Below are 19,611 nucleotides of genomic sequence, written 5' to 3' on the forward strand. Positions count from 1 at the left end.
ATTATGTTCATGAGTCCATGACTATTGGACCAATAGTTTCTAAGCTTAAGAAAAATGATTCCATCATATACTATTGAGTTTGTTGATAAGGAACATGTAGTTTAAAGAATTGGTTTTAAAATATTCATGTATATAATCATTGAGATCATGAATGCATTTGGTATGTCCAAGAAAAAATGATTTGAACTTATTCTTTGTGGAATCCTTGTAAATCAACAGACAACCATTGCAGGAATGTGATAGAATGCTAGGAGGTATAGAGGTGACTACACAATGAAAAATAAACGACATCGATCAAAGTGGAAAATAAGGACATGGAAAATGTTATTGATATGAAAGTGACATATCCATTCTCTTCTATAGGATGGTTCTACAAATAGTAGAACACCAAGGACAATGTTCCACAAAGGGGGAGGGGATTGTGACACCCATTTAATTACCCCAAATTTTATAATGTAATTAAGAACATATAATCCTAGGGTTCCATCATTGATGCTATGATAGAAAAATAAATTATATGATTTAATGTTTATTTTCATTAATAAAAAATCTAGAGCTGAAGAAAGGGACAACCAACAGATCATGATGCCTTAGGGATGGGGAAAACTTAACTAGGGAGGAAAATATGCAATGGGGGTGGGAGAAATAATAGCCTTACTTGAATAAATAGTATCTTCCCTTGATGTGATGATTGGTATTTCCAATAAGATTTTACCAAATGACTGGGAAGATGAAGGGTCAAGGTGTGATTATAAAAATAATGAGGAGAAACCATGAACGTGTTCTTAGTTATTGATTATTATTTTCTACTTAGTTTTTCTTTCATAATATCTCACTCATAAATTAAATTTGGAAAGATAAAACATGGAAAAACCCATAGAGGTTCATACCTTATTATTGGTTAAGAGTTGTGAGTGACAACCTATGTGATATAGAGAAATGGTTTTTCCTATCTGAAGGAGAGTGTCATTCACTTTTTGTGTTAAATATGGTCTAAAAACTTTATGCGAAATCCTTGAGTTTAATTTTTACCTAAAGGTATCAAGATCTGGCTCAGGGGTGGCCCATTATGATTAATATTGCAGCATAACTCAATATATGGTGGGGTGGAACATGGCTTACCCTATTTCAATTTCTAGTATTTTTTTTTATGCAATAGATAAATATTTAATTTTGTTTTAATGATATTTCTAGCATAGATCGTTTACTATTCCAAAAAAGAACAAGAGTTTACAACCATTAATTCGCTGGGGAATATGGATCTCAAGGAACAATGAAATATTTCAATACAAGCTTACCACTCCTGATAGAGTTGTTTCACAGGTCATTGCCACTTTTTCTCTATTTTATGATGTTGACCAATACACCACCCTCGTAACATCATATTTGAATAAGCTTACCACTCTTATCCATAGGCATTCTTTGATGGTGCTTCACTTTCTAGGGGTGAATATCGGGACAAGGGTGGGGGTGGTGGGTATTGTATTATATCTTTGAAAAAATTATTGTTTCAAGCTTCAAATTAGGCTAAGAAGAGGCACAAATAATTGTGGTAAGTTAGTCAACATCGATCTTTTCCTCTTGTTTTCTATAGAGGAGGGATGTCATTAGTTGAAGAATTTTGGTGACTCAAAGACTATTATAAATTCATTTCATGATATTCCAAGATGTCACATGCACACACTATGTTGAGGGATTAAATCCCCTAGGGTTTTGGGTCAACACCCTAGTAGAGCAGGGGTTATCTACAATAAAAATCAAGCATTCCACATAGCCATGATACTTAAATAAGCAAAATACGTGAAGAGAGGTGCACCTGGGGCTCCTTTGTTTGGATAGATCCAGCCAGGGTCCAAACCCTCTTGGAGATCCTCCTGATCCTTGAACCTACAAAATATCCAATTCAAAGAAGCATAGCAATATATAGGCACATTATCATATAGAAATTAACTTCATAACTTATTGAAAGATGGTTAGTTATACATTGAAACAATTATTCATATTTAAACCATAACAATGACATCATATGCATAAAGAATATTGATTTCAGAAACAAGACAAATGTTTCTTTATTGTAGATAACTAAAACAAAGCGAGGAATTATATCACCTGAATCTTCCTCTTGCTGGCTCCAAGCGGAACTATCCTCCAGGTCTGTCCAATCCCAAGTCTTCAAAAGGCTCCTTCCATGACTCACACAAGGATATCTCAACTAGTGAAATGACATCATAACTCAAGGAAACAAGGGTTTCCTGTAGTGGGGGAAGCGTTGAAAGCACAAGGATCTTCAACCTTGATCAAGGATAATCTCAGCAGAGTAATTCTCTCTCTTCTCTCCTCCTTTAGGCCTTCCCATTGAAGCCTTTTTATACTTCTCCCAAAGTAGTTTTTTAGTTGGGAATTCATTGGGAACAGTTGGGCCACGGGCACTAATAGGTAATCAACAATTAAAACCCATGATCTCTACCCGAAATTAAAGAGATTTAATTTTTTTCAAGTATTTTAAGACATATACGTGAGTTGGGTATACACTGACCTACGTACACACGTGTTTAGCTCAGGGCAATGTCGCGTACAGGGAGTAAAACACTGTTTTTTAAGTATTTGGACCAAGTCTGGAAGGAGGGGTTACCCTAGGCCATAAATGAATCATCACAAATATCAAGAGTGAGATTTGGAGCTATAACAGATTCCCCCTAATATATGAGGTCAGAAGGGGTACATGATGGCTGAAATGTATTAAGTACATGGAAAGGAAACCTGTCAAAAACTGAGAAGGACTTCACCAAATTTCAGCTTTCCAAGCCACAAAAGGAGATCAGAAAGAAACACTGTCTGAGGTGGGCATACCCATGCTTAGAGAAAGTAAAGCATGTCCGCATATCAAGTACAAGCGGATCCTCTAAGTATACAAGCATAGAAGACTAGAAATACATAATAGATCATCTGATCATGATCGAACAAGTACATGTTTGAATATCACATATAAGAATGTCAATGATGCTGAAGGATGAAGCTGATCACTGATATCAAAGACTGATCCGAATAGTACCAAATGAACATAATGGAATAAGATGGTACTACACTGCAAAATCAGGTGCCAGCATATAGAATGTCGCCATGAATGACTGCAACATATAAGGTGGAATGGTATCAACTAGCAGCAACAAGAGCAACTATCAATTGAACCAATGAATGCTAATGCAACCCGAGGTCTTCACCAAACACCATGGTACATTTCTAGACAATGGGAATGAATGAGCTAAAGTCGACCATGTGAGAAATCGTTTGATTACCAGTCATTGATGTATACCGTTAACAAATGCGAGACTACTCATCGATAATGATAATGAGAGTCAAGGTACTCCAGTACAATCTAAAAAGTGTGAATAAATGATCTGAAGTCGAACACCTCGAAGAATCTATCAATCAGGAGACAATGATGGTTTCCCATTGTCGATAGTGAAGGATTTGCCACTAATGACTGCAAACCCCAAGGTACTGCCAAATGGACTCTAGACCTTTGCCCCAAAGCATTGAGTCGTAGTCTATGGGAAAAGATCCGCTATAAGGAAGGCATTAAGGCATCCTTCATCAATCTAGCACAAGTGTAACCCATAGGCCAATAATGTGGAAGGAATCAGACGAAAAAATATGTAGTAACCTAACCAAAGCACGTTTCCAGCGTACAAAAGATGTAGCTAGCGCACGACAGAAACCCTCTAAACCAACCAATGATGAAAGGTGACACAAAGGCAAGGTATCCACCAATAGGGTCAAATGGAAACCAAGGTACTGAACGAATCCCAATGTGTGATAATGTACGCTGACGTTGAACACAAGGGAAACCACTCAGTCAAAGACCCATGATACTGATAGATGTTGAGCACAAGGTGACCTAGCGATAATGAAAATAGGGCCAGGGTGTGGCTCTAGGCCTGTCCTCAGAGCAAGATGTCCCCATCGATAAGGACAAGACCCACCACCAAGAAGTCAATGGAGACCTTCTCAAACCGGCACGAGTAAAGGACCAATATAACTCATGTGATGATAGGCAAGACACTGACAACCAGGGATGGTCGACTAAAAAATGAGTCAAGAGACACCACAGAGAGGCCGACTCAGGGTTACTTCCCGTGAACAAAAGCACGACGCAAATGATGACTATGTGGCAGCATATGATAACTCTGTATAAGCTCGTCATGCAAGAGGCCTGGATGAACTCTTCATATGATTGGAAGAGATAACCAATCACAGGAGAACTGACTCAATAACAAGGTTAAGGCATACCTAAGCCAAACTAGATCCCGCCCAAACAGAGGAGACATTGTTTGAATGCTTTGTTCAAGGGCGACATGACTCTAGCTGCCAACATTAAATGAAAATATTGTCCCGTTCCCGCTCTTTTTGGAATATATAATTTTTTTGTCTTTTTCATTAAGCTTGAAAAAGAATAAAAGAATTCTATAATACAGTGGAAAGAACGAGTGTCAGTGAAATAGATGACCTAGTTCCTGGGATTGGAAAAATCCTATGCTCAATATAGAGAGGCGAAAACTCGTCAAAGACACTCAAAGGTGTGTTCTTTCCACGGGTCATTGTGTGTCAAGTTGCAGAAGTCAAGGGGATGCAAGTTTGATTTTGCAGACATCATGGTCAAAATTTGGCTTAAACACGAGTCCAAGTGAAGTTGGCTAAAGGCCAAAAGGTGCAAAGAGTCAATATGAAATGCATTAGTACAACTCAACATGAAGGAACCTCTAGGGTATACGGCCAGAACGAAGCGAAGAAGCAAAGAGGAATGAGTCTTCAACGCATAAGTCATGGCGGGACTAAAGAGGACTCTCGAGGCTACTCAAATGAAGCAACATGGGCAACAAATTTTAGTGAGATGCTAACTACGATGCCCATGAGAAGGATCGCTCTACCATCATGCCAAAGTTTAAAAATCGGCGAGTGAAGTTGGTTTACTAATGATGACATGATGGGATCGACCCTATGGCAAGTACATCGGTGAATGGAGGCTAGTTATGCAAAATGCAACGAAAGAATGGCTTTCCTAACCTATATGCCAGTGAGAAAATGATACTTTCCATGACGGGTTAGCGGTCATGGAATTGACTCAAAACTGTTGAAAAAGCGTCCAAAATGTCTTGAAAAACAATCCATTCTCGACACTCCAAGCTCCCAAGTTAAAAGATACATGAGACAAAACAAAATCAAGTTTTGAAAAATTTTGACATTTTCAAAGCTTATAAAATAGTTTTTTGACTCACCATTGTTACCATTTGAGTTGAGGGCACAAGGAATGGAGAAAAAGAAGCAAGCTTTCCTTTTGCCGAATCAGACCATTCAAATCTTCCCAAAATCACCAGGTAACCCCCAAACTTGTCTTGCATCAATTTGTGATTGTTTTTAAGAATTTTAATTAAAGTTTCACCGTTGAATTTATGTCAAAAAAATTTGTCGTGGCATATATGCAGGTTGGCTATATGCAACCTACGTATATGCAGGCCCTAGATGCAACTGTGTAGAAAACAAACCTGCGTATACGCCGTTTTAATTTCAAAATAGAAAAATAACGGTCCAAACTTGTTTTTACCTCAAGATGTTAATCACCTAGAGGGAAAGGGAGCATGCCACTGTTGATGATGAGGTTATGAACAATAAACAGGCATTGGATGCCTTAAGAGGATGCGGTTTGCTAAAAATTTTCAAAATGCCAAATATGAAGGCAAATACTCGCTTGCTTGAAATGCTCATTCACTACTGGAGCGTCGAGGATGATTCATTCATTCATCATCATAAAAATAAAAAACATCAAAGAGTCAAAACTATATATATATCATAAAACATCCAAAATGTACATAAGTGGGTCAACACCCTAGTAGAGCGGGGGTTATCTACAATAAAAAACAAGCATTCCACACAGCCATTATACTTAAATAAGCAAACTATGCTAAGAGAGGTGTGCCTGGGGGTCCTTCATTCGAGTAGATCCAGGCAGGGTCCAAACCCTCTTGGAGTTCCTCTTGATCCTTGAACCTGCAAAAGAACGAATTAAAAGAAGCATAGCAATATATAGGCAAAGTATCATATAGAAATCAACTTCCTAACTTATTGAAAGATGGTTAGATATACATTAAAACAATTATTCATATGTAAACCATAAAAATAACATCATATGCATAAAGAAGATTGATTTCGGGAACAAGACAAATGTTTCTTTATTGCAGATAACTAAAACAAAGCAAGGAATGATATCACCTGAATCTTCCTCTTGCTGGCTCCAAGCGGAACCGTCCTCCGGGTCCATCCAATCCCAAGTCTTCAAAAGGCTCCTTCCATGACTCACACAAGGATATCTCAACTAGTGAAATGACATCATAACTCAAGGAAACAAGGGTTTCCTGTAGTGGGGGAAGTGTTGGAAGCACAGGGATCTTCAGACTTCATCAGTGATAATCTCAGCAGAATAATTCTCTCTCTTCTCTCCTCCTGTAGGCCTTCTCATTGAAGCCTTTTTATACTTCTCCCAAATTAGTTTTTTAGTTGGGAATTCATTGGGAACACTTGGGCCACAAGCACTAATAGGTAATCAACAGGTAAAACTCGTGATCTCTGCCCGAAATTAAGGAGATTTAATTTTTTAAGTGTTTTAAGACATATACGCGGGTTGGGTATACACTGACCTACATTCACAGGAATTTAGCTCAGGGAAATGTCACGTACAGGGAGTAAAACACTATTTTTTAGGTCTTTGGACGAATTCTGGAAGGAGGGGTTTCCCTAGGCCATAAATGCAGCATCACAAATATCAAGAGTGAGATTTGGAGCTATAACACACTATACCTAATCCTTGAAGAGATCTTACAATTAGATAATTCTTTTGATTTGACTTCATGTTGTCGTATTTATAGGGAAAGAAACTCCAGTGTAGACACAATATCTAAAGTAGGCACTACAAATATTTTGTTCACTTGGAAGAGAAACTAGAGGAAAACACCTATGAATATTATCACATTCCTTTAATAGAGGTCATACATATGGATATACAACCTTACTGGCTACAAAAATTCCTTTTTTGTTCTCTTAAATAAAATTCCCAATTGACTAGGAGCATATGTTTGTATTTGTTGTTTATATGTTACATGTATCTATGTTGTTAGACATATATTATGGACATGATAAGGGCTCTCTACATGCCTACATTTTGATTTTCTTTGGATATTTGTTTAGCTTTTTTGAATGCATTATATTTCATATACAAAATGTAATTTTCTTATCTATTAATTAACATTACGATTTTTTCCTCAGAAAAGAAAAAAACATAAATGTTTTTTTTTTGAAGAAAGAAACCTGTATACTCATTAATAAATAAGGAAAATACATTCTACAGATGCACAATATACTAATCTTGTAGATAAGAAATATGTTCTTGTTCTGATCAAACATTATGTCATGAGTGTAAAAAATAAAAATATGTGGGAAAAATATAAATGTCTGCATAAAAAAAAAGGCTACTAGGAAGAAAATATAGAATATAAATATGCATATGAAAATTAAATATGATGCCCCTTGCCATAGGGGCACAGATGGTATTGAAATTGTTCAGATCCATGAAACTCAGTCACTGATCAGAAATCCTGATCTAGGAGGTGGACCTCTTTAGAAAGGATCTCAATGGCCCCATTCCTCTCCTTGTATACATGGAAGTATGTGAAAGATGTAAAATATAATATGAACACTGAGTATCCTCCACAATATCAACAAGTAATAGATGTTTCCAAATTTGAGACTTGTTAGGCCAGTTAACAGAAATCATAGAGTCCTGTTGCAGTGGCTACAACCACCCTCCAAAATTTTTCCTTAGCTTGGTTTGGAGCCTCCCTAACAACCTTACCCAGCACTTTGTCTTGCTTCATCAAGTACTCAAGCTTCATTGTTTTCCTCGCACAAAGGTAGCCTGTCGATCACAGTTGATCCATTCCCCTCACAAGCTACTTACCCAGACTTGGTCTAACTATAAGCTGAGCAGCTTCCCCTTGATAATTGCGCATTTCTAGAGGGAAACCATCCTTCCCTCCAGGAATTGCGCAATCCACTTTGATAGCCTGCTAGGCTCTAAGATTGTGCAATCCTGCCAGCCAACCCTCCCAACAAGATTTGCACAAATTTTACCAGCAACAGGCTGTTCTGCCTAACATTTGTGCAAATCTGGGCAGCAATTAGTTGCTCTGCCCAGAAATTGCGCAAACCTCCTAGGTAGTCAGCCCAAATCCCAGCCAGGAATGCGCATTTTTCCCAAGAAGTTGAGCACTGACATGCATGGACATTCCGGTTGACTGGTTCCACCCGGGACAGAGGAAACCTAACTTGCATGCATGCATGACTTGATCTTCCCTGAATAGAAAGAGACAACATGCAAAAGGCATCCCATGATTTAGGGAGCTATTTTTAGCATCTAGGGGTTACATGCAAATTTGTTTTAAAAGTTTCCCTCCAAGTGTCGCTTTTTCCTAGATTTGTGGCATGCGCGTCATTTGACCAAACTTATTTATTCGACACATCAGAGCTCATTCATTCACATCAATCTTGGAGCTCTGACATCCCACAGCACATCTAAGACTCTTCGACATGAAAACCACCTCATTTACCCTATAAATCTAGCACCCACAATAGAGTCTGGGTTGAATTTTGGAGACTTTGACTATGCCCTTATGCTGCTCATTTGTGTCTACAGTTCCATAATCCATCCATGTGCTTTAGGTGTGAGTGAAGGCTTACCATTGTGGCTAAGGAAGGACAAGATAGTTGGGACAGATTCACAAGGTCAAGGTCTACAAGGGTTGTAATAATTTCCTACCATTATTAATACAAAAGTGCATTATTTCCCCCATACAATATGTCTTATTTATTCATATGTAGAACATGAATCCTTAACTTCTTGTTTAGAGTTTTTTGTATATGTTATTTTGTATATCTTTTTTCTCTAGCTTGTTTTGGATAATTTGCAGGTTCCACTTTTACAAACTAGATTTGGAGCTGGAGCTAACAAGTAAGGAGAAGGAGGAAGCTTGCATTGGATTCCAAGTAGGTATTGCTTCCATATTTTAAACATCTCTAAGGAAAGCATTGAAATTTTGTCTTGGTTGTTTCTAGACTAAGCCACTAGGTCTATGAAGATTGCTTATGTCCATAGAAGGAATTTATCCATTAAACAATGTCCCATTAATATGAATGGGTTAGATACAAATGAATATTTAATTATAATACCATTGGGATTATATTATTGTTTAATTTTCATTGACTATTTGGTGAAACATCATGCATTAGTAGATTTTCATAATAAAACATTCACTTTCCTTGATGAAGAGGGGAAGCGAAGACAAGTATAGGGAATTCCAAGGACTATTTTTATTAGGGAAATATTAGTCATGCAACTAAAGAGAAATTTTAGAAAAGGGTGTCAAATTTATGTAGCCCACATGGGGGAGATAGTTCAGGATGAAGAACCAAGCCTTGAATACTACCCAATACTTCAAGAATTTGAAGATGTTCTTTCCAAAATTCTAGGTTTACCACCTAAAAGAGATATTGATTTTTCTATAGACTTGGTACCTAGAGCCACCCCAGTGTACAAAACACCATATATGATGAGCAAACCAAAACTTAAAGAATTATAAATGTAGAAAGAGGAAATCTTAAACAAAGGGCATATACACCCAAGTGTGTCACCTTATGGTTCCTTGATTCTCTTTCTTAAAAGGAAGGATGGTACACTAATACTATGTATCGATTATGAGTAGTTGAACAAAGTCACAATGAAGAATAAATACCCCTTTCCAAGGATATATGACTTGTTTGACTAACCCAGGGAAGTCAACGAGTTTTCCAAAATTGACTTGAGATATGGGTATCAATAGGTAAGGATTAAGGAAGAATACATTAGTAAGAAAACATTTTGAACTTGATATCAGAATTATGAATTCGTAGTAGTACCATTTGGGCATAACTAATTCACTCGATGTTTTCATGTGCCTCATGAATAGCATTTTATGAATTTATTTGGGAAAGTTTGTTATTGTATTCTTGGATGACATCCTAGTCTATTCTAATTTTGAAGAAGATCATGAACAACACTTGAGGATGGTTTTACAAGTACTTAAGAGAATCATTTGTATGCCAAGATGAGTAAGTGTTGATTTTATTGAAAAATCGTTTATTTGGGTCATATCATTTCATAGGAATGGATAGTGGTAGACATAGAAAATATTAAAGAAAAAAAAGAGTGGACAAAACCCAAAAACGTGAAATAGTTGAGATATTTCATGGGTTGAGCATGCTACTCTAGAAGATTTATTGAGGGGTTCTAAAAAATATTCCATCATATTACTTCCTTACAAAAGAAAGGTGTTAAATTTGAATGGTCCCATAAATGTGAATAATTTTTTCAACATTTAGAGAGATTGTTGACAAGTTCACCTATATTGAATATAATTGATCCAAATGAAATGAAGACTTTTGTGCATGCACAAATGCATGTAAAGAAGGACTAGAAGGAGTTCTCCTACAAAATGGGCATGTGATATATTATAAATCTAGGAAGCTAAAAGAGCATGAAAATAAATATGCCTCTCATGATTTGGATTTGGAAGCCATTATACATTCCTTAAGAATGTGGAGACCCTACCTCATGGGAAAGAGGATTGCATTATCGAATAATCACAATGGGTTGATGCATTTGTTTATACAAGAAAATTTAAATGCCAAAAAAATTATATGGATGGAATGTTTGGTTGATTATGTCTTTGAAATTAAGCACATAAAGGGCAAAGAAAACAAAGTGGACGATGCACTCATCAGAAAGGTGCATACCATGAATGTTACAACCATAAGAGTATGGAAATTTGATTTAAAAACCAGAATTTAAGAGGCTAGAAACTTAGATCAACAATACATGGAAATAAAAACTAAACTATAAGGTAATTTGCAGCCAATGTATAGGGATTATGAAATATGAAAATATACAATTCTTTTGTAAAAAGGTAGGATTTATGCGTTAAATTTCCATAGGCTGAGAAATTTAGTTTTAAGTGAGATACATAGCTTGCCTTATTTTGGGAACCCAAGATATCAAAAGACAATCTCAATAGTCAAAAAACAATACTTTTGGCTAGGTATGAAGAAAGTAGTTCATTATATAGTCAGGTGCTTGGAATATTAGAAATTTAAATTGAACATAGACACCCAACTAGATTGCTACAACCAATAACCATTCATAAATGGAAATGGGAACACTACCTCGTAATGCACTAAAATTTAACAGTTGTTTGTTGGTTTTTCGACAAAATTACGTAGGCATTTCAACAAAATATGGATCCTTGTTTCATCAGTGTAATTTTGTCGAATAATTCGACGAACATGTTATTGTTGGATATGAGACACCCCTTCGTCAGATATCCTTGTCAAAATGAATCATTATTTTCGAAACATAATCATTGGAAATTTGATGAATGTTTTTCAAAAGTGTGTCAAATATTCGATGAACAGTTCCATCAAATTTATGAAAGAGGACATTAGAGAATTTGAAAAAAAATCGTCAAATAGCCGATGAAAATTTGCATCAAATATTTGACATCTAATGAGGCTATTCGACAGAGGTGCCATACCTCTGATGGGTATGTTTTTTGGAATACTTCTTGGATATCCAATGAATATTTACATCGAATATTCAACAAATATCGGTCTGTTGGATATCCAACGAACCTGTATCTATTAAAAAAAATTAACATTGTATGAGGATTTTTTAGGTCCATCCTTTTTCCCTCCATCAATACCTAAGATCGTTTGTTTTGATTGATTTCCAATCACCAATATTATTATTGAATCTCATTAAATACAATTAATAAATTGTATTCATTTAGATTCATCTTCTTCATCATCATATTCATCTTCCCCATCCTCTTCATCAACTTCCTAAAATTATTTGAATATTGTGAGAACCTGTATTAGTAAAATGATCCTCCTAAAAGTTATTCATATGAATACTCATAGTGTTGAAGTACTTTAGGGGATTTTTCCACAAATCTTCTTTAATTATTTCAGCCACCTAGAACATTACAAAAAGAAACTATAAATTTCAAAAGATAATTCAACTATACAGTACCCTGCAACATTTCTGACTACATACAACAAGAGAGTTCCAATTCCGAGAAATAAAAAAAATGATTCATCCAACATGCATTGAACTGAGCATTGTACTAATGTCAACAAACACTTAAAATATTTCACTCTAAAATATAGATATAACACAGTCATTAATAAAATTCTAACTTAACAGAGACTATAGAAACCTCAAAAGTGATCATAATTTTACACTACAAACAAAAGAAAAACGTAATCCCTTTTACACTAGATCCCTAGAAGGATAGATGCAAATATTTCTCAGATACCTTTGCAAGGTATATCTGGTATCTCTCTTTTTTAACTCTATAGAGCAATTTTTATAGTGTAAAATTCATCTCTTTCATATGTATATATATGGCTCACATATAGCATTAATACTATGGTTGGAAAGTGCAAATTGCGAGGGGCAGGAGTGAGGGGGATCATTCATTCTTGATCCTAGAGGAAATCCTGAAAATAAATATGCTTGGGGACTAGGAATAACCACCAATAATCAAGCCAAGGATTATGATCTTCTTCAAAGAATTAGATTCATTGATTCCCTTTGCATAAGTTCCACAGTGGAAGTGGGGACTTTAGTAATTCTTATAAAGCGCTCATGAACAAACAACATATTTCAAGTGACAATTCCCTAGCTCACTGAATATCTAGAATAAATGAAGAAGCTTCTCATTTATTTTATTGAGGAGTTTTCTCCTATTCTAAGAGAGCTTAACTACCAAGAAAATTTACAAGCCAATCAAGCCATGTGATTAGGAGAATGATACTTGGGAAAAAATGGATAGGTCTCATACTTCCCACTCCCCTAGGTTTTGATTGATAAAGAATGGTTCTAATCAATTTATTTGGAAAAGCATACTCTTTGTCATGTTGTAACGGATTTAAGGATTTTTTTCAAGGAAAGAATAGGGTATTTAATTATGTGTGCAATCCATTCCCTTGTCTCATCATTTTGAACTCAAGTGTGTAAGATTCAAGTTTGAATGTAGGGTAATGGAGAAAATATTTGAATCCCTCACCCTACTAGTGCATGTCATGGCTCTATTATTTTCTTACTAAATACAAGGTATGTCATTCTTCGACTACGAGGTTCCAAGGCATTCACATTGGTCATTTAGTGACATTTATCTAATGGTCATTTTGGTTATTTTTATGCCCTGGTCGGTGGTTATACTTGGTATCTCCAATTTATTTTGATGAGGAACCTTTAAGGAAAATAATCTCTTTATCTTTTTATGTAATTTTTGTTTGTTGAGCGAACTTAGAGTCTGTCTGTGTCTAGATGATTTTATCCTTTTTGTGCTTCTCTCCAATTGGTCAGCTACAAGAAGTGGGCATTGGCTCTACCTAGTCTACTTTAGTCTAGCCATATTTCCATTTTCATTTGGTAGTGATGGAAATTCAAAGTCTCAATGAACTGCCCAAGGTGTCATGGGAGATGACAATGGGATATTAATGAAATTTGGAAAATCCTTCAAAGGAAGGAAGAATATATTAATGAAAATGGAAGCTCAATACTCTCTTTGACAACTTCATCTCATGATCATGAACATCAATGCATATCTCATACCTTCATGGTAATCCTCTAATGTAATAGAAAAGGAAAATCAAAGCATTTGAAGTCGAAGGCTCATATCTCAAAACCACAAGGCTCTCCATCGACAACTCCAAATCACATAAATCCCTTAGGCTTGACTCCTACGAAATTAAAGAAAAATACAAAACATACTAGTTGTTCAAAGACATGGAGTTATTTTTTGTAAATTAATTCTTATTAGATGTATTTTATCAAGTTTATACTTGTAACAACACCACAAAATCCTCAGTGAAGGATTCAAGTCACTTTTTGAAACACTTGTGTGGGGGAAATGTTGATGTTTAAACCCAACCTTAGACTATATTTTGTATTACTCTTATGTACAACTAGGCTATGTTGGCTTGTTAGGGCGTGACCCAGGGTCGAAGTTAATTAGCCAAACAAATCCCAGTACTACTGGCTCTTTTGGCAATAGTCCGCCAAGTGCAGAATGAGGTCTCACCCGAAGTAGTATGGGAGGGTGCTTGAACCAGGTTTCCACACCCTAGAGATGTCCGATGAGTTCAACTAGTCTGTAGTTTGATCCTACGCACAGGTTTCTTCGCACTTTCCTGTTCCTTGCAGCCTGAGATACCTCCTTCACACAGCCCTACCCCGGGGCTGAGCATCACGCTCTACGTTATTACCAAAGACCTTGCTTGTATTACAATGTTAGTTGATTATCTTTGCCTACTTGAGTGATTTAAGTTATACTTAATAACATAAACTATTCATACATGTGCGCACAATAAATAAACAATATATTTGCAAATTATATCAATCATGTATTAACCCAAGAACAAATACACAAAATTATAACAAAACTTCTCTTTATTGATTCTTTCCATGGTTATAGACTCGAATCACCCTGCGCACTTAGCTACATGGGTATGCACACTCAACTGCGAACTACTAGGCCTCTGCGCACGTAGCTGCAGAACCTTCTCCTACTCTACGACCCACAGTCACACTTTTCGCTATGACTTAATCACTTAGCCCTCTCATGCTTCTCATCTATTTTGTATTCTCTCCTCTTTACACTTAGAGCCTCACCTATTTATACAATCCCATCGTCCGTGGACCATGGGTAGGTCTATTGAGCTGACATTACATTACAAAACTAGGGTGGACAACCCTATGAGTCTATCATACTTTCGTGCCCCGTGCCTGCAATTCGCGGAGCTTTACAACAAGATTCGGTCAAAACATGGGCTTTGAGCCCCAAAAAATGCCTCGGGGGGATTCCATGCCCAACAGGCCCCCAACACAAACATCCTGACTCGCCCTCGGATCACTCTGTCAGCACGACGATCTTTGTGTGAAGTACCACAAAATGTTCTCAAATTGTGCGGAGGTCAGAAGCGCACTGAGCTTCTTCTTGCTTGATATGTTGCATACACTATTCTGATACCTCTGTGTTAGGAGTGCTTCTCTACATAAATATGTTTATCCCCTACATGAGTGTGAGCTTGCCTTCGATTTCTGCCGTGATAGTGAAGGCCTCCTTGAGCCAAGGCTTAATGCACGCTTTCAGGACTGCTTCCTTTTGTCGTGCCACATCCACCTGTTCTTTCAGTGCCTTGGCCTAATGCATCTGCACAAGCGTTTGAGTGAGGACCACCGTCTAAGTAGTTCCTTGGACATTGTCATACTGCTATTGGAGTTTGTGTGCCTCCGTCTCTAAGCACTGGATGTTGGGGTCCTCCTATAGATTTGTGAGGACCTCAAGTGATTCTTCCAACATGTTAGTGTAGTCTCGCACTACGCCATCAGTCTCACCCAATACCGCTATGATAGTTCTAGCGCGCTGCTCTCTGACCTCCGGAGGGTGGACAACTGTGCCTTTAATCATAGCTCAGTGATCTAAAGGTTTAGCTCCAGCTGAACCTTTATCATTTCTCTCACGCCTCACACACCTTTGTTGCTAACTTGTGGATGCATGCCTCTGCTGTTATGTCCGCTGGGATGGCCAGCTCTAAGATGCTTTGGCAAGTGTCATCTATCACCTGTACTAGCTGTTGATTCTACGACACCACTTCATCGTGTTGCAAGCTTAGTTTTTCCATATTGATTTTCTGCTCATTGAGGACTTGTAGTGCGCAACTCTCCCTAGCTCGCAACTCTGCAATCATCCCATCCTATTGCAAATATAGGGTCTCTTGCAGGAGTGCAACTAGATTAATACCGAGACCTTTCAGTGCACTGGCTGAAGGCCTGTTGGCCTCATTTGACGTTATTAGTGCCCCTTCTAGCAGCACTATGGTGTTTGTGATTCGCGCACACAACATCTGTTCTACTATTGTTGAGCCGACTGTGAGGCTGGTCGAGAGGGTACCAACCTGAGGAGGGCACACCTATAATTCCTACAGCTGCACTTTGAGGGCCCCCAACACAATCTAGTTCTCCTACATGAAATCTTGGAGAGCCTCAGAGGTGACATCGTGCACTGTCTCTCTGATTTCATGTAGATCACCCTCGATTAGGGTGATCAGGTCAATAGACAATTTTGAAGCCTTGATATTCTTACGTGACCCTGCCCGCTCTTTTGGGTGCTAGCATTTTAGCTACATTGACATGGTTTGTGGGTCCGCACCTCCCTCTTTGGTCTCTGCTTCCTTGGCTTCCTGCCCCTGTGCCATTTGGCCCTTGCTCGCCTTCGCGGTTGCCTCCTATGCTACTGCTCCTGTTGTAGTCTTTTCCTGCTCGATTTCTTTTTGTGTCACGTCTCGTGCCACCCGTACTTCTGTTGTTGCTATTGCCTCCCTTCTCTTTTCCACCAATTGTGTGATGCGCAGCTTGGCCTCTTCTTTCTTCCTCTGCATTGATGACCTCTTGATCTCCGTGATGTCTGGGGCGTGCCACTCCACCGGCCATGTCTCCAAGACATTAAAGATGACATCATCAGTGGCTACAAAGGGTAGCTTCCTCCATTGTTTAGTCGGGTCCTTGTGTGCTCTGATGTAAACGTTAACTATGTCCACTTTGAATTTTGCAAAACCCTAAAGACTATTATAGACAGTGGGTGACAACTGCAGCTTACTGTTGATCCCCATTCTAAGGTTCATCTACATGAGCACCTAGAATATTTTGTTGTCGCGGATCCTAGTGGCATCCTTGGTGGCCTAGAGCAAAGCATACTTCACAGCCTCTGGTAAATCTCTATCAATTATGGGGAATTGACTATCCTCTGACAATTCCCCTACCATGAACACTGTGAACAACAGAAGCCTTTCATAGTGAAACATTTTGCCCTATTCCTAGGCTTCACAGCAATTCTCTAAAAATTTTGTGCAAAGTAACTCAGACTAGTTAAACTGGACCCCCTCTGCACACTACTCGGTGAGTGCAACCATTGATGTAGGTACCTCATCTGCGTAGCACTTGCACATAACCATTCCTACCAGGATTTGGGTTGCCATGCGTATTGCTTTGTCCTTGATGCTGGAGATGGTGTAGCCCCTCTTCTTCTTTTCTAGCTTGTACTTTTTCTTCATGGCCTCCGCGATGGCCAAGTCACTTCTCTTTCCTTCCGATATCTCTGTGGGGTCCTCTCCTTTGCACGGGAGCTAGGAAACTTGATGAATCAAGTCTGTTGTGATGGGGATGGGCTCCTCTAGCCACAAACACCCATCATGCACCAGGAAGAGTAGCTGCCTGATGATGAAAATGGTTATTGGTGCACGGTGGAAGTGTGGCACCCAAAGTAGATTCAGTAACCCAGCCTTTTCCACTCCACGCAACCACTTTCGTGGCTCTAATTCTGTCACCCCCATCGTGGTGTTCTGCTTAGGCTTCATGAGGTTCGAGGTCGCAAGGTGAGGGAACTTCTCATGGTTAGGGAGGTCCCAATCTGCAAACTTCAAGCTCGGCACCCATCCCAGGTGCGTGCCCTCAAAGATAATGTTGTTTGGAAGGAGCGAGGTCTGGGGCGAGCTTTTAGTCTCATCAAAGTCCTTGGGTACTATAGCTTTTCCTTTCTGCGGGGGGACATAGTCAGGCAACTTTCTCAGGGGGTAGTTTGCAAACTCATGGTCCGCCTCCATACGTTCATCCTCGTCCTCTGCAATGAGCAGGTCCTCCAAGTTTTCTTCTTCTTCATTGGTTTCGATGGTGATGTCTTCCCCCTTCTCCTCCATTGACAACTTGCTGTGCAGTAGGTTCCACGGGGACATACGTACGAGGACCATGACTTGTTTGTCCTTCTTAGGTTTGGGCATGAGCGGTAATTTCAGGATCTCTGCTATAATCCCAGCTCCTTCCGGAGCATCTCCCATTCCTAGGGCTTGCGCGACCTCTCCAATGGTTTTTTCAGTTATCTCCATAATGTCCTCAGCTGTTGTCATCATATTCATCCAGAAATCCAGCACTTGCGAACTCAGAGGCTCAATCAACACTCAACTCACAAAAATCAGCGCTCTGCTAAATCGCTCAATTAGCAAATAACCAAGTGTTGTTTTTTGGGCAACCCTTTGTATTTTATAGGCTTTTTGAATTTGAACTCTACCATTCCCCCCAAATCCAGTTCATTAATGTTCCCTTGGCGACAAATTTTCCCAAATCTTGCCCATAAATTGCGTCTTAAATGCCTATCGCTCGCTCCATTTGGCCTCAAGTCGAGCATGCCATCATGAATAGTGACTTCAATAATCACTTTCTGTTCAACCCACACGGTAGTGCAGCCCCCGTGCATGGTCGCAGACCTTGTGACTCTTTGCTTCTGTGCGTAACTCCAACATCACGCAGCCTCTGGACAGAATAGTTTATAGTCTTGTGCTCCATTTCAAATGCCTGGCGTGCTAAGACTGTCCTTTCCTCAGCTAGTCAGGTGGTCGCACCACCCGTGAAAAGTTCCATCCTATTGTTCATCATGTCTCTAGGATAATCCCCACCTTTCATTGTTACGGTCGTCAACGCGCACTTTACCATTTGCAACGCATTACCCTGGTCACTATGCTTAGCAATGTGCGGCCCAAGCCAAGGCATTAGACTGATCAATTCGTGGTAATAGGCCTTAAACCTGTCATCACAATCGTACCTATCTGGCCTTTCCATTCTGGTCTTTTTGCCAAGAAAAACTTCCTTTATTTCATTCTCCATCTTCTTGACTTTCACATCCACTAGACCATTGTTCTTCCTTAACCGTACCCTTTCTTTTTCAAGTTCATGGAGTCTAAGATTTCCCTGTTGGATTTCTGCTTCCATGGTTCCACGAACCATCGTATCTATCGGTGTTGTCAGGCGTGGTCTAAGTTCCTCAAGGACTATCGGGTTTATTTTGGTTTCTTCATATTCCAACCTTGATGGTGCTTGCGCGATTAGGCTTTTGCACATGTTCCTATAAGCCCAGAGAATTGCTGGTACGTGCAGGTCCCAGTAAGTTCGCTTCACATGGTGGACCTTGTTCAGTGCATTGCATGCTTTGCTAAACACTTCTGAGTGGATATTCTTCTATGTCCCTAGCCTTTCCATACTTCGTGGTCCCAACCATTCGCACCATTTCCTTACCCGTTCCTGCTTACGGGTCGTGTTTCCTACTGTGAGGATGGTATGATTTTGTGCGGATTTCTCACCATATGCCTGTATCCGCCTGGGTAGGTGGGTGCACCAGTCGGCTCGTTAGTCATACTTATCTTTAAATTGACCTGAGGCTTCCCAAATCACATGAACATCATCCTTCTACATTTGTGCTAGTCCTCAAAACTTCTTTGGTGTGCACCCCACCATCTTGCAGGCGTAGCACGCAGTACCCATTTAGAGCATCAAAACGCTGCTATTCCGGTACTTCTCTTTCAAATTTGTTCAGGAAGTCATCCACCTCACTCAACCCGTCATACGTAGGCAGATCT

At 38.9% G+C, this 19,611-nt stretch overlaps 1 pseudogene; it reads right to left on the reverse strand.

The window, feature by feature from the left end:
* LOC149227410 (uncharacterized) overlaps positions 1 to 18,544 on the reverse strand; it is a 141,403-nt pseudogene extending 122,859 nt beyond the window's left edge.
* Between the last annotated feature and the right edge of the window lie 1,067 nt (positions 18,545 to 19,611).

This window comes from Pinus tabuliformis, chromosome J (assembly GCF_031772625.1).
Source record: "Pinus tabuliformis cultivar Carrire ecotype Pingquan chromosome J, CPIR1, whole genome shotgun sequence".
In the NCBI taxonomy this organism is placed as follows: Eukaryota; Viridiplantae; Streptophyta; class Pinopsida; order Pinales; family Pinaceae; genus Pinus; species Pinus tabuliformis.